The following is a 17,136-nucleotide window of genomic DNA, read 5'->3' on the forward strand; positions in this document are numbered from 1 at the left end:
GGACAGATTCATTAAATTAATAATGACCTACTAAATAAAAGAACAATTGAGTAGTACACCACAAAATTTAATAGGTGGAGTTCATTTGGCCCAGAGGCCCAAGCAGGAATGTGTCTATGACAGATAAAACATGGAGCACTATGTCAAAAATATGAGCCAAGAAAATTGAGTGTCATTAAATGTTAAAGGATAGCAAGAATCTTCAAACTTCAGCTCAACTTTACAATTCAAACTCTACTGTTAAGGAGGCTTTCATTTTATCAACACAAGGAACCAATTGGAACATAATTGAGAAACCATTTAGGCAATATCCTTCTAAAATTGGTTATTAACTCCAGTTGCCCTGTGATCATATTTCTTAATTCATCGAAATAGCAAGATGGAAACTATAAAAGTAATATATGTCATAGTACCTAGAAATGAAGAGTGCTGGTCCTCAGAAACCTCTCCTCTATACTGAAAAGCAAACTATGGGTCCGTGCACAGGAAGATAGAGGCACATTCATATACACACCAAAATAGATCCAAGCAAGGAAAAAATGGCAAGGCACAGCTCCACATTCAGAATCTTAGATTCTCCAGAAATATAAAGTATGATATGTAGATGTCTGACTAAAGAAAAGGCCTTTTAAACTTCTTTAAATCAATTGGTCCTTTATTTAAGCGGGCTTCGCCCTCTAGTAAATTGCAGTGTATTTGGATGTTTGAAGGAATTTCTACAATTAGGAAACAGGGCCTGAGCCCCACTTGCCCTCAATTAAAGTCCCCACTCTCCTTGTCAAAGCTTCCCAGTGCCTCCTCCTCTTACGCTTCACAGAGCAAAGAGAGGTGAAAGAGTCACTGATTTTAATTGTACCAGCCTTTCCCCAGGCACAAGCCTTAGCAAGACTTTTATTTAAAAGAGATACGACACCATCTCATTCACCTGGCATGTTCTCTTAAGCGATATCTGCTTGAATAAAAATAGTATCTAAACAACGTTAAATTAATGGTATGGATCAGATATGAACCACCTAAAGTCTATGCTCCCTAAAGTTGATTGGAACTTAAATATTTTAGCAGTTTCTGAAGCAAACCAGTATCTGTTACAAAGTAAAGAAAGTGTTTAAAAAAATAACCACAGATGTAGTGATGATGCATGGACAGGAGATAGAGAGAAAACAAAATATAACCTGAAAATAAAACAAAATAGAAACTTACGCAATAAATTCATCATTATAGCCATAAAAAAAAACCTAGTACATTCCATCAAGCTTATATCTGTCTCTGTACAGTAAGAATATACCCTTCCATCAATCAGTGGCCAGTATCCTCACTTTATGAAGTATAAAACTCCCAGAACGTTATTTTTAAGGTATTTAAGTTGGCAATCATTGTTTCATTCTAGTTATAATAACACTTTTGTTGAATTAGCGTCCGTTTAGAGACCAAGATTTTTTACTGAAATCAAGTTCAATCAGCATGTTAACCTTCAATGATGTTTTTGTTGAGATTTCCTCTATGTAATATTACAAGTATTTTATATTTTTAAAATTCTCTTCTAAAAAAATACCTTCCTAACAACCATTGTTCTTCAAATCAATGTTAGTACCAAAAATAAAAGACCTTCACTTTCCATATCCTTCATTTTTCTCCCTAGTTCTTACTAAGAATCCTTAGGAGGGATTTTCTTTTTTTGTTGTTGTTTAATTCTCAGAATTTCTTTAATTGTTCAATTTTCTAAAATATTCTTTATGCCTTTAACTGTCTGATTCTGTCTTCAGACATTAAAGACTTCAGGTGCTTTTTTCCTAACTTGTACCTTGCTCAGTATTGGGCACGTTGGGAAAATAAAAAAGACAGAATCCATCATTCCTGTCCTGTATTTTATTTTATTTTATTTTATTCTTATTGAAGTATAATTGGCATACAATATCCTATTAGTTTCAGGTGTACATCACAGGGATTCAATATTTTTATATATTATGAAGTGATCCCCACAATAAGTCTAGTTACCATCTGTCACCATACAAAGTTATTACAATATTATTGACTACAGTACCTATGCTGTACATTGATTCTCCATGACTTATTTATTTTATAACTGGAAATCCATGCCTCTTTATCCCTTTCCTATTTTGCCCACACCCCAATCCCTATGTTTTGAAAGCTTACTATTAGAGACCCAAAATATTCGGAACCCTTTGAAAATTTTATTTCTAGCTGAAGACACAAGACATATGTAGAAATGATAGCAAAATGTTTGTCATCAACTTCATGTGTAGCATAGATTGAGCATATTACAGAAATTTCTAGAAGAAAAACACAACTTCTCAGTCTCTCTTTTGAAACCCGTATTTCCAAGTGCCATCTAGATAAAACATAGGTCAAATTCAGCATGTTCCAAAAAAATAATAATTTCTACTACTTTCTATTATTGTGTCAGTTTTCTATAATAGTAATCATTCTAATTGTAATTCACCAGTTCAGTTTTCTACAAGCAGCCCTTAAGACTGTCGCTCTCACTCTCCATATCCGATCTATGTTTGATTCTAGCTTCTAAATACTTCTCAATTCTGTCCCTACTGCCTCTCTCCTGTTCCCACAGTGACTGCTTCAGTGAAGGAAACAATTTTATCTCATTTGGACCATTGCTTCCATTCCCTAATGCATTATACTTCCTGCCCATTCACTACCAGAAGAATCTTTCTAAAATATACATCTCAACAAAAAATAGCCCACTGATGTTTCCTTCTGGATTAAAGGTTAAGTGTAAATCCCCTCCCCTCCCCCTTTTTTTTCATTTCAGCCCCTAGGATCTGTCTCAGTGTGACCACAGCCTTCCTTTTCAGCCCTGCCCCAGCCTCCACTCACTTGCACCCTAACTCCAGTCTCATGGACATTCCCTGAACACCTCAAGCTTTTTCACACTCCAAGCCTCTACTCATTCTGCTACTTTTGTCAATAATGCCCTTTCCTCATTTGCCTCGAATCCCTGCCAGACCCAGTTCCTGTGAGAAACCTTTCACAAATCTTGGGGAATCAGTCCCCCCACCTTGCTTATCTTCCAAAATACTGTGTTCTCATGTCTCTATTACAGAATTTTCACACATATTTAAACATGTAAATATTTAATAATTTAGTAAATAATTTAAGTAAATTTAAGTAAATGATTTACTTACTTTTTAAAGTTTATTTATTTATTTTGAGGGGAGAGGGGCAGAGAGAAAGGAGAGAGAGAATCCCAAGCAGGCTCCGCATTGTCAGCACAGAGGCTGTCACAGGGCTCAGTCTCACAAACTGTGAGATCATGACCTGAGCCAAGATCAAGAGTCAGACACTTAACTGTCTGAGCCACCCAGGTGCTCCTAAATAATTTATTCATATAACTATCTCTTGAACCCCTGAAATACATAAAGTTTGGACATTCATCTTTAAGTCACCAGTATCTACCACTGTGTTTGGCATAGTAGCTAGCCAACAAATGGTGAATAAATATGTTAGAGAGGGCACTTATAGAGGAAGTGGGACTTCAAGCTTTGCCTGAAGAAATGAAATACATAGCCTGTTGAAGAGTCCACAAATACTCAGGCCTCATCAGAATGAACCCTATTATAAGAAATGGTTCATCCAAAGTCTTTTCTATGTACCAGCTTAAAATATCAGTGCTTTGCTGGGTTGATTATAAATAATTTTCTTCCTCTGAATAACAGCCAGTCATCAGATATATTGGATAAGAAGAGAACTGAATTCCTCACAGATCATTATATCTGTTACCAAGTAGAAATTATCCTTCAAATGCTCCATCTATAACCTTACCAACTACAGAAAGAAACCACTGGATTTACACAACTTTCATCAAAGAGTAAACTAATATAACACTCAGAAGAGCCAAAGGAGCTTGGACGGACAAAAAGGAAGACAGGTGAATATGTGGCATATTTCTCATTTTCCTGAGAATTCAAAGAACATGCTTTTACTCATTAATTTACTTTTGACCAATTCAACACCATCTCTATTTCACCTAAGCTCTTTCAAGACACACAACTTGGGGTGGGGGTGGGGATTGGAGAGAAAATATTTCATAATTAGACAATGCAATGAATATTTTGGAGGGTGGCTGTGGGCATTTGTTGCAATGATATATAAGTACAGATATTAATCTTATATAGGTAACAAAGCTTTGATTTTCATCTTTGTACCCTAGAAAGTTGTGCTCTTGGTCATTGAGTTTCCACCTCTAAAGTATATTTGGAACTTGAGCAGAGATTGTATGTATCTTTTCTATCTCAAATCTCTAATTTTACCTAGATCAATGGACCTCTTGGGGTCCCAGAGACTATAGGAAAATCTGTCAAGTCAAAACTACTTTCATATTAATAACAAGATGCCTGTACACTGGTATTTTCCATAGTAACACTGCAACAGACTAAATGCAGTTGCAGATATAAAAATCCAGATGTCTTTGTGCCAGACATTAGAGATTTGTAAAAGTAACTCCACTTTCTCTAAATATTCTTGTTTTGGAAACAGTTATTTTGCATAAGAATGTTATTTATGGGGTGCCTAGGTGGCTCAGATGGTTAAGCATACAACTCAATTTTGGCTTGGGTCATGACTGCACTATTCATGAGTTCAAGCCCCATGTCAGGCTCTGTGCTGATGGTGAAGAGCCTGCTTGGGATTCTCTTTCCCTCTCTCTCTGCCCCTCATGCGCTCTCTCTCTCTCTCTCTCAAAATAAATAAACTCAAAAATAAAAATTAAAAAAGATGTTATGTTATTTATGAATAGTGTATAACAGGTTTGGTTTTTAATGAATTAATGAGTAAATTTTCTTAAAATTATCAGCTTTTTTTTTTTAATTTGACAGAGCATGAGAGAGCAGGGGAGGGGGTAGATAATTTTTTTAAGCTAAAGGAGTTTGTTTTTTTAATGTTTATTTATTTATCTTGAGAGAGAAAGACAGAGAGCATGGGGGAGGGCCAGAGAGAGAATCCAAGCAGGCTCTACACTGTCAGCAAAGAGCCTGATGATGGGCTCAAACTCACAAACCATGAGATCATGACCTGAGCCAAATTCAAGAGTCGGATGCTTAACCGACTGAGCCACCCAGGTGCCTAGAAAGAGAGAAAATCTTAAGCAGGCTCCACACTCAGTGCAGAGCCTGAAGTGGGGCTCGATCCCACAGTCCTGAGATCATGACCTGAACCGAAATCATGAGTTGGATGCTCAACTGACTGAGCCACCCAGATGCTCCTAAAATTATCAGCTTTAATTTCTAATATGGCACTGTTAGCTATAAGTCACATAAACACAAGCTCTCTGGGATCCTCAGTAATTTTTAAGAGTGTTAAAGCATCTTCAGATTCAAAAAATTGAGAACTGCTGATTTAGATAAAACGTTGAGCTAATCAGTGGTAAAACTGGCAGCTCTGGTATCCAAGCCAAACTATTCAAATTACTCCTGAAATACCGTCAACAGAGTTTCTTAAAAGACCTGATCTGAGGATTTGACTCTTCCACTAACTTACTGGCTAACTTCTATGATATCAATTAGTTGTTTGTGTTTCCATTTTTTTTTTTAATCTGTAAAATGAACTAATACTTATGGAATGTTACTAAGTAACCAGGATTATTCTAAATGCTTCATAGGTACTAATAACTTAATCCTCACAGCAACCCTATGAAGAATGTACTACTTTACTATCCCCATTGTACACAGAATAAAATGGAAGCAGAGGAAGATAAAATAATTTATCCAAGGTCATACACTTGAAAAGCTTTAGAACTGGGGTTTGCACCCCTATAATATGGGTTATTAGACCTCTTTAAGCACTATGTAATATGACAGTTTCCCAAACACTACAAGTCATATACACTGTTCATCTCCTTTGGCTTTGTACAATCTGCACCCCTAGGCTGTTTGTCTTTTAGTTTTGACTTAAGTCCCTTCTTGTAAATTCTTTCTCTAATACTATTTTCCAAACATGGGCCATTGGGTATATACAAATAAGATCATCACATTACTCCAGACGTTTATGCTAAGTCTCCCAATTTGTAAAATTCCAAACAGACCAAATAAAACAAGTCTGAATATGACTCATAGGCTATCAGTGTGCAAACTCTAATATAACAGGAACTAATTCTTTCACTTCATGAAATATTACAGTATCATACTTTATGTGATTTTTAACCAAAAATGTTGGAGAAATTATGTGATTATAAAAAGAATTAACAATACTATAACTACCACTTCACAGAATGAAACTACTTGAACAGACAGGAACTATCCAGAGAACATATTATTTACAATACTGACTTACCAAATCCATGGAAAAGCTGAATGCTAAGTGGCTGGAAGAGTACAAAGAGAAAGTGGCAGAAGGAAGGAAAAGCAGATCATACCAATCCCCAACTCAAAAAAGCCACCCTAGTGGCTTCCAAGTGTAGCTGGAATAAAATCCAAACTCCCAATCACAGTCTTCAAGACCCTGCACAATCTTCCCCTAATCTCTGCACTGTGGCATGCAGGCTTCTTTTCTGTTTTTTCAGTATGTTACAGTTGAGCTCTGACCAATGTAGAGGTCAGGGGCACTGACCCCTTGTGCAGTTGAAAATCCACATACAAGTTTTGACTCAACCAAAACTTAACTACTAATAGCCTACTGTTAATGGGGAGGCTTATGTTAACATGAAGAGTCAATTAACATGTATTTTGTATGCTATGTGTATTATAAGATGTATTCTTACAATAAAGTAAGATAGAGAAAAGAAAAGGTTATTAAGAAAGTCATAAGGAACGGGCACCTGGGTGGTTCAGTCAATTAAGCATCTGACTCTTCATTTCAGTTCAGGTGATGATCTCCTGGTTAGTGAGTTCAAGCCCTGCATTGGGCTCTGTGCTGACAGCACGCAGCCTGCTTGGGATTCTCTCTCTCTACCCCTCCCCTGCTTGCTTTCTATCCTATCTCTCTCAAAATAAATAAAAAATAAACTTAAAAAAAAAAGAAATCATAAGGAAGAGAAAATACATTTATAATAGTATGCTGCATTTATTGAAAGAAATCGACATATAAGTGGTTCCCCATAGTCCATACCCATGTGTTCAAGGTTAACTGTTAATCCTACTTCGGGGTCTCTGGATTATGGTTCCCTCTGCCTTGGAGTTCTCTTTTTTCCAAATCTTCAGCTTAAAGTCATTTCCTTAAAAAGGCCTCCCCAGACTACTCTATAAAATTAGTCCTGCCAGTCCCATTCCCCACATTACAATACTCATCTCATTATCTTTTAGAATTGATATGTAATAGCTATAAAATGTCTTGTATGTTTATTGGTTTACCTATTTATCTTATGTCTTCTCCCACCATACAGTACACAAACATCAGAGAACCTACCTGTCTTCTATTTCCAACAATGCCTAACATCTAGAAAGCACTTAATAAATATTGTTGAATAAATAAAAGACTCTAAATATGTACTGGTTGTGCATCAGGTTCATATATGTACAGAACCATTGTAGAAAGATATTGCCCATCCCTCTAGGATTAATTTCTTTCTTCTTATTGCTCAAAGTAAGGTGAGTTACTGAAGCCAGTTTCCCTGGAACATTAGGAAAAATTAGCTAGAGAGATGAGATATTGAGAGACAAGGTCTAATAGATACTCTGACTGAACTCAGTTGAAAGCCTTTAGATGCATTATTGATTATGCAGCCATTCAGCCTCTTGCTGTTTGCACATCAGCATTTGCATCAAGGAATCAACTCTAGTTGGATCTATCTAAAACCATCCGAACAGAAGTCATTTATTCCAGCAATTAAAAACAAATACAGTCGTGAGGTTCGTTCCTGCAAAAAATAAAAGGATATTTATTAAGTACACTACCTTAAGGAGTTCTATTAAATTGTATTCTTGAGTGATCCTTAGATATATAGCACATTAATTAATATTGGGCCACCTTTTATTAGGAATTGATGTTTCTCATGCATGTCAGTGCACAGTAGATAATTTGAACGAAAATATGTTGGCTAAAGAAAGAGTGAGCTAATAGCAGCTTTTGATCTGGGAAATTTGCCAATCTTGATAGCATCAAATGTGCATAGTATATTAAGGAAAGTTCTTATCTCTCTGTATTTAATTTCTTTATTAAGAACTTTCCCATACAATCTGTAGACAGATTTGACCAAAGAAATAAGATAGTAAAATGTCTTCTTCACTTTTAAACTCACAAATAGACCTTCTACCCTGAAGGATTAACTTTCCTGGCCATTTGATGATGCATAATATCTCTTTGAAAGTAAATGTTTCTGAGATAACTCTACAGGGTGTGAGTCTTACAGCTCACTAGAGTATACTTTCTAAAGTATACGTTTTATAAAGACAACCTTCAAGAAAACATTGTATGACCTTAGATTTGCCCATACACTAGAGATCCACTACCACTGGTCTACAGTACCTACTCTATGAAAGAAATTACATCTTCTACTTCTTAATGACTGAATCCAGAAATCTTTATTTCATCTACTTCCTTGTGCTCATAACCAACTACCTCTCTTCTTTAAACTGCTGAGATCCAGCACATTCCAACTCTTCATTGACCGTCATTCCAAGTTTTCACTGATCCTCCCAAGCTAATTTTTGGCTTCCAGATCTGCCCTTTAACCTTGTAACAATTTTTAGAAGTGGGATATGGCAAACAAATATTATATAGTACAAGGAAATGATCACTCCTGTACACAAGAAAGTCTCTATCTATATTTGGGTTTTATGTCATTTATATTTCAGAGTAGTATTCTGAAGTTTATATAGCACAGTTACATTCATTCATTGATTTTATCATACTGTGATAATGACTAGACAGTTGTATTAGGTGTATTAGTCAAAGTTCTCCAGAGAAATAGAACCAGTACTGTGTGTGTGAGCGTGTGTGTGTGTGTGTGTGTGTGTGTGTGTGTGTGTGTAAGAGAGAGACAGAGACAGAGATTTTTAAAAATTGGCTCACACAGTTATGGAGGCTGGCAAGTCCAAAATCTTCAGGGCTGGAGAACTAGGAAAAAGTTGATGCTGTAGTCCCAAGCCTAAATGCAATCTGGAGGCAGAGTTCCTTCTTCTTTGGGGGACCTCAATCTTTTCCCTTACTTTTAACTGTTGGGATAAGGCCCACCCACATTATGGAGGGTAATCTACTTTACTCAAAGTTTATTGATTTCAATGGTAGTCACATCTTAAAAAATGCCTTCATGGTCAACATTAACATGGGTGTTTAACCAAAAACAGGGTACCATGGCCTACCCAAGTTGACACATAAAATCAATCATTGCAATATTATTAGTTAATTAATATTATTCAGCACTAAAAAAAAACAAGCTATCAAGCCATGAAAAGACATGGAAGAAACTTCAATGCATATTACTAATTAGTATTATTATTAATTTAATATTATTGCAAGTGTACAGACAAGGAGATAAGTTTTATAAGACTTAATCTAACCAAAGTAATCAGCTACCACATATTGGCCCTCACACTAGAAACCAGATGTTTTTACTCCTCATCACATCCACATTCCACCAGTTCTATTACCTCTTACACTACTGCAGTAGCTTTCAATTTTTGTGGAAGTAAGTTTTAAATTACCTCCAATGAGAGACCCAGAATCCAAACAATATTTAGCTCTGACTTCATGGCCAAAACCTCAAACCTGCCCAATGTCAAGAGCATAAAACTCCCTTTGAGGGGGTGAATGCTGACACATATAATATGAGCCTTCAAGGGTAGACTAAGACATCAATTTTAGAATGTCACTCCAGAGAGTACTTCAGAATTCACAAAAGCTACTTCACCTTTCAACATGAATTTCCAAATTCCAGAAGTATTTCTCAGCACACAGAGCCAGACAGCACAGAACATAAAATTTTACATCAAAAATGAACCCTGAGGTAAAAGACAATGTCAAGAGAATGAATGAGAAGACAAGCCACAGATTGGAAGAAATATTTGCAGAAGACACATCTGATAAAAGACTATTATCCAAAGTATACAAAGAACTCTAAAAACTCAACAATAAGAAAACAACCTGATTAAAAAATGGACCAAAGACTGTAACCTCACCAAAGAAGATAGCTGATGGAAAATAAACATATGAAAAGATGCCCAACACCACATTGTCATTAGAGAAATACAAATTAAAATAACAATGAGGTAGCACTACACACCTATTAGAAAAGCTTTGGCCCAGAACACTGACAACACCAAAGGCTTAGAAGGATGTAGACTAACAGAAATATTCCAGAACCACAACTTTAGCTGTCTGTTTGTAACTAAATGTCTACATGGTCTTTCCACTCAGATTTTGAAACCAACCTTTATATTTAACTTGTCCAGAATCCAACACATGATCTCTTTCCCTGCCAAACCTGGCCCTCATAATGAATGGCACCATCATCCATCTATCTACTCAAGCCTTGAAATTACCCTTGATACCTTTCTTTCTCTTCCACTTTGATACCATGTAACCAATCATAAGGTCTTGCCAATTTTACCTTCTAAATAACTCTTACATTTTTCCCCTTTTTTCCATTTCCAGTGTTGCCTGCCATCTCAGTCCAAACTACCATCATACCTCAACTGGACTATTTCTCTCACTGTTTCACTCAAATCCTTTCTGGCCCCCCACCCATTGCAGTCAATCTGAATAAACTTTATAATTGCAAATATAATTGTGTCATTCCTCCCATAGTCAACTATGACTTCCTAATAGAGCTTTCTTCAACCTCCAAGACCATGACACTTTACATGGCACTGTCTCTCCTCATAATAGTTCTTTCAATCTTACACTATTTGTGTGATTATTTTTTTAACACCTAAATAGAATCCATATATGCTCTTTGACCACCATAATACACCAAGTATACATGGATTAAAAAAAAAATTCAATGTATATTCTTAAATGAATATATACATATTTAATAGAATGAGACCTCTAAGAAATATTAATCTTGCATCTGGATTCCCTCCCAAATGGTCTAATATTGTAGAAATTGAAAGTCCAAATAGTTTCTAAGGTCTCTTCTTGTTTATCTAATCTGTGTTTCTAAAGGCTACTGTAAACAGCAAAGAAAACACCCCCCTCCCCCACCACAGGGAAAGTGTATATGAAAACTCTCAAGAGGACGTTAAGGGACCCTTTGGCTGATGATGAAGACACAGAGCTATATGTATTTACACAAGAGAGAGGAAAAGAATGTGAGGACATGTAAGCCATATCCCCTGAAGAATTCAAAGAGAACTTCATAAAATATGAGCCTGGTTTGAGAATAAACCCAGTGAGGAAGGAAGTGACTTTCTAGGATTTTAAACAGGGAAAGCAAGAAATAGAACAATCCAAAAGAATTACAATAAGAGCAACAAGAAGGCAGGCCACTGCTTCAAGAAAGTCTAAATGAAGGATTCCCCATATTCAAAGCCATTAAGAACTAGATTGGCAGACTTTCAAGGGATCAAAAATTTGGCAGGATAAGAGAAGGAGGATTTGCCAGATTAATATACCAACCACTGACAAGAAATCTGTCTATGTTAATTAAGCATATTTATATACATGTATGTTAACAGTTCTTGTCCCATATATCAGATAATCCCAGGACAGCTAGGAGAGGAGAATATAACAGTCCTATAATATTCAATAATATAATGATATCTGGATAGTATATTAGTACACCAATATGAGTTTTTCATTTATAACCAAGTAGATACTAAAGCATAAACAGCTTTGTTTTTTAAGAACTTTTAGATAAAAAGACCTAAAAATATAGCAAACGTAGATGTTACCACATGAAAGAGGGTCCCTTCATCAATTAAATAAGATTTAATATTCCTCTGAAGTAGAATACCTAAAGTTAGGATTTTTCTTTTTGAAAAGTAAGGTATGGAGAAATCTTCTGGGTAAAAGTGTCCAACTGAGAGTACACATTTCCCCTTCCTTCTTCTCCAGAACCTCTTAAAACTATTTTGAAGGAATAAAAGAGGTGTAAATCTATAATAGAGAATTATATTCTCTAAAGTTTGAGGGAGTAAATTTTCAACAAATACCTAAGATAGAAAAGAAATAAAAGAATGTCAATAACTGAAATAGAAAGGAGAAAGTTACAGACTAGAATATTTGTGAAGAGAATTTCAGTCATTGAGGGAGTAGAATCTTGGAGTTACTGTGAAATACAAATCAGCCAATGAGTGGATGGGGTTTGGAAGTGGCCTGAAAAACTAGGGTTAATAAAAGGTCTCTCTATATGAATGATCAACCCCTCACTCTCTTCTCGTACACCCTCAGTCAGGAATAGCTTCCCAGCCACTCATTTTAGAGTTAAGACTACTGGTAGACTAGGTCTACCTGTACACACGGAACTCAGAGGGCCTACCTACTTTCTCATTCTAATATATGAACAGATACCCATACATTAGAGGTCATTTGAAGAAAACTAACTACATGAAAAATAAAGGCCAAAGTGAACAAATAGAAAAACTGAATCTGAAGGAAACTGATTTAAAAAAGAATTAATCTCTCATAGATAATACTCACAAATGTTCAAGAAGACATGTGAGCTAAAAAGAAAAACAGAATGCAATGAAAAAAGCAAAAATCAGAAAATGAGAAAATGGTCTAAAAAATTAAAAGCATGATTGAAAAAAAATTAAAAGCTGAGGAATTCTTCCAGAACGTGGAACAAAAGATAGAAATAAACATATAGAGAGAATCAATCTAAAAAGTCAAACATGTGACGAATAGGAATTCTAGCAAGAACAGAGAAAACAAAGGAAAGATTATTAGCAAAATAGTAATAAATGAAAATTGCCCAAAGCTGAAGACGTAAAAATTCAAAAAGATCTAACAGACATTAACAGGATCCATGCTTAAACACAACTTTATGAAATTTCAAAACAAAAAGGAGAGAGAAATCTAACATCTGAGAAACAGAGAGGACAAACAAAACACAGCACCTACAGAGGAACAAGAGTCAGGCTACTGTCAGAGTTCTCATTAGAAGTAGCAGCGAGAAGACAGTTGGGCAAGATTTTCAGAATACCAAAAGAAAGTTTTTCAATCCTAAAAAACTACACCCTGACAAATTTTCAGATAAATGTAAAAAGAAAACAAATCATTTTTTGACATAAGGCCTCAGAAAGTTTACTTATATTCTGTAGAAGTTGCTTAAAGCTATCTCCCAGCAAAATATGAGTGAAAACCAAGAAAGATGATGTAAGACACAAAGAACAAATAACAAACCAAAAAAATACATGAAAAGAAATCACAGGGTGACAACCTACAAAGCAATCTGTGCAAATTATAACCAGAATCATTTGGATCCAGGAATATCTTCAGGACAAAAAAAAAAGGTATGGATTATAAGCATTAGAAAAAGTAAACAAATAGCTATAAATCATCATAGGTATAATAAAGTAAGCATTTATTTCTTAAGGGGGAAGATGGCAATCATAAATCCTGAGTGGGGGGGAATGTATGGGAAAGAAATGGCCTAATATAAAACAAAGTAAAATAAAATATAATAATTGAGCAACTGATGGAGTCTATGAAAGAGGTCTCTTCAATTTTATTCTTCATGTTAAGTGATAACATCGAAACTGTAGAGACTGAAATGTAATCGTAGCATATATTGGCTCTCCAATGAATAACACTTATATAATAGAGAGCAATACATGTAATGGTCAAGGGAACCATGGCAGAATACAAAATGGCCACAATTCTCCACCTTTCTCTATAAGCACACTACTATAACTTTCTAGCAATTCCCAACAACAAGTGAAGTCTATTTCCTTTACTCTTGAATGTGGGCCAATTATGTGACTTCTTTTGCCAATAGAAAGCAGCAGAAGTGACAGTGTGCCATTTCCAAGCCTAGGCCTCATGACACCTGGCCTGCTTCTGCTCTCTCTTTCAGAACCCTACCAGCAGTCATCTGAGCAAAACCAGACTAGCACTGGGTGATGAGATACACATGGCTACTCTTCCCCTTTGCCCCAACCAATATCCATCTAACCTGCAGAAGCAGGGTTACCTCAGTGCCTACAGATGCTGGAGCAAACCAGCCAAACCCCAAAGAACTACTCAGTTAAGGCCAGACCAGATTGTTGGCCCATAGAATCATGAGCTAAAGAAATGGTGCTGTTTTAAGTCACTGAAATTTTGGTGTGATTTGGTACATAACAAAAGCTAACTCAAAGGGGTGTGTGGTGACTTAGTCAGTTAAACATCTGACTCTTGATCCCAGCTCAGGTCTTATCTCAGCGTCATTAGTTTAAGCCCTGTGTTGGCCTCCATGCTGGCCATGGAGCCTACCTTAAAAAGAAAAAAAAAAGAACACAGAAATGCACTGAGCAAGACTATACTAATATAAATCATGACCACCACTTTTAGTTAGTTAACTTGCCAACATCTCAGTTTCATACCTATAAAATATTTTGGGGGGACTAATTTATATGTGTAAAGAAATCTGAGCTATTGTATACAAAGCAATTGGAACGGTGCCTGGCACATTGTAAGCAATCAATTAGCTATTATTATTTAAAACAGACAAAACTTGAATGGTATTTATTAATTTCTAACATCTAGAGTTATGCACAAAACACAGACAACTTAACAACAGCTATAGAATGGTATGAAAATGTTAACAGTCTTGTGAAAAATGCAGCCTTCAGAGGCTGGGAGGTAGAAAAAGGAAGGAACAGGTGGAAGGAAGGGTAGGGGGTTAATATATTCATCATATAAAGTGATGAGTCTAGAGGCACTGTCTAAAACTAAAAACAAAGAGATACAACTAAAATAAGTAGAGGTTATATGAAAATGTATCTTTATAAAGGTAAAAAAATGAGAAATTGAATAGTGATATAATTTTCAAAAATTAAGAAAATGGGGAGAAATAAAGGTGGGAGATGGCATCCTCATATATCCTCAGATATCATCTATTATCTGTCATAGCAAGAAGAATGAAAAGTTTAAAGGTGAAAACTCCAGAATTTGTGCTCAATGCGTATTTACTTACAGATGTAAAACAAAAAGTCCAGGTTGCCTCTGCAGACTGGGATGGGAAAAGGTGGAACAATGAAAATTCTTCTTTCCTATTAGTTTTCTTAACGATGTACACATAATTTTGATAATTTTTTTCTTTTTTATAAAAGAAGGTACAAAGAAGATTCCCCAAACCATCCATACTTCCTAGCTTTAGGTTTACAAAATATAATGTTTTTCAAAATCACAGTCTGGTAAAATTTTATAATATTCAGAACCTAAACGGTTGAAAACCTTCAGGAAAGCAACTTAAAAAATTTCTTAGTAAATGACTTACATCTTTGTTTGCTGGGGATTCAGAAAGTTAAAATTCTGGATCCTAAGTGAGGTGCATTTCATGCTCAAAAACTAAAAGAGAGGAAGACCCTCTCCTCTACTGCATGCTTACTTTATTGCCCCTCATTTCCTAGAAACTGTGTCATTTCTCTCCTCCCACTGGAGCCTACTACCCTTCCTCTGAAGCATAGCAAAAAGAGCATCACCTTGGAAGAAGATATCTGAGTTTAGTCCCAGCTCTGACTGCTCTATGTGGCTATGGTAAGGCTACTTCTCCTAACAGAAAAGCAATGCCTCCCTGACTCACTGTCTTTCAGAATTACATTGAATGTATATAGTATTTGGATGTACATATAGAGAGCAAGTGATGCACCACTTTTCACAGTAATTATTTAATAAATAGGCATTTCCAGGTTACAGAAGGACAATGAAGAAGATGCAGTAACATAATCAGAACAAAAATTTTCCTTTACCTCCTGGGATCCCAAGTTCCTTTTAAGCCAGGAACATAGGGAGATTCTGGAACTCTTCATGCTGTAGTCACCAGCACCACATTGGCCTTTGCAAATCCTCTCCAAAGGCGATCCATGGACAGCTTTATCTCTGCAACAAGTTCACAAGTGGAGATGTAAAAGGTTGACTTTTTCCAAAACATTTCTGAAATCATTCCTCAGAAGGGTAAAAAGTACTGGGACATATAACATTTACTTTAAAATAGGTTCATGGGCAGAAATTTACTTAATTTTTGTATGGTAAAAGAAATGGGCAAAGATCTCAAATGCAAGAACAGAGAAAACATTACTTGCCCAACCTGTTTGGAACAGTGGATGACTGCCAAAACAGAGACCCTCTGGTCCTTAAAAAAAGGGGTTCTTAGGGGATTGTGGTTGGAAAATCACTAATTACATCATTATGTGGGGGAAAAAATCTACAAATTTATAATTACTAAAGTACCTGGAAAAAATACCACATACTTAATAATGGCCTGGGTGTTATAATTTGGACACTTCTAAAGCCCACTTCCCAGGGCTGCTATGTAAGAACAGTCATGATTTTAACACATTTTGCTGTAGGTTCTTATAGAAGTTCTACACTCAAAATGAAGTCAATAACCTACTACTTTGAAAATCATTCCTTAGAGGTCTGTGTTTTTTCCAAAGATTCTATCACAGACCCTGACATACAACTTATTCCCCATGAACCATTCAGATTTGCAAACAATGTTACCAATCACAATTTATCTTGTCTTCCCTAGCCATGACATGTCTTTATGTTCTTTTATCTCAGACTAAAGCAGTGACAAGAAATTTCCATTAAAGGGATATTTTATTTTCACTTTTCATCCCACAGAAATGCACAGTATTATCATTTACCATTAAAAAAAAACAATCTGTTATTATTCAAGAGCAAATGATGCATGTGGGAGAAATAATTGTAGAAATGCCATGTTTTCTCTCAAAAAGATTAAGTACAGGTAAAGGAATACTAAGAATGCTGCTTTGGCAAATACACGTGCCTGAAGTGAGCTCCTCATCCCACAATAGGAAAAGCAAATTCAAGCCCTTTCAGTTCCATGCATCAAAACACATTTAAAAAGAAATAGAAAAAACACTGGAAACCCAAGGAGTAATGATGAGTGAAATACAAAAGTATTATCATTTTGTCTGAATTATTCAATATTTGAATATTTGAACTTAAATATGAATGAGGGAGGCAGGAATTCCAGAATGGTGAAGTGAGGAGCTCAGATGACACACTCCTCAGCAAGCAACAAACTAGTGAAAATTATATAAAGTCTCTGGAAAT

At 35.8% G+C, this 17,136-nt stretch overlaps 1 long non-coding RNA gene across 2 annotated transcripts in view; it reads right to left on the reverse strand.

Moving 5' to 3' along the window:
* LOC113596136 (uncharacterized) overlaps positions 1-17,136 on the reverse strand; it is a 263,069-nt gene that overhangs the window by 182,046 nt on the left and 63,887 nt on the right. For both annotated transcript variants that reach the window (XR_008291229.1, XR_003416861.2), the window contains exon 2: positions 15,804-15,933. This is a non-coding gene — a long non-coding RNA (uncharacterized LOC113596136). The remainder of the gene's footprint in view (positions 1-15,803; positions 15,934-17,136) is intronic.

Source organism: Acinonyx jubatus, chromosome D4, assembly GCF_027475565.1.
Source record: "Acinonyx jubatus isolate Ajub_Pintada_27869175 chromosome D4, VMU_Ajub_asm_v1.0, whole genome shotgun sequence".
Classification (NCBI taxonomy): Eukaryota; Metazoa; Chordata; class Mammalia; order Carnivora; family Felidae; genus Acinonyx; species Acinonyx jubatus.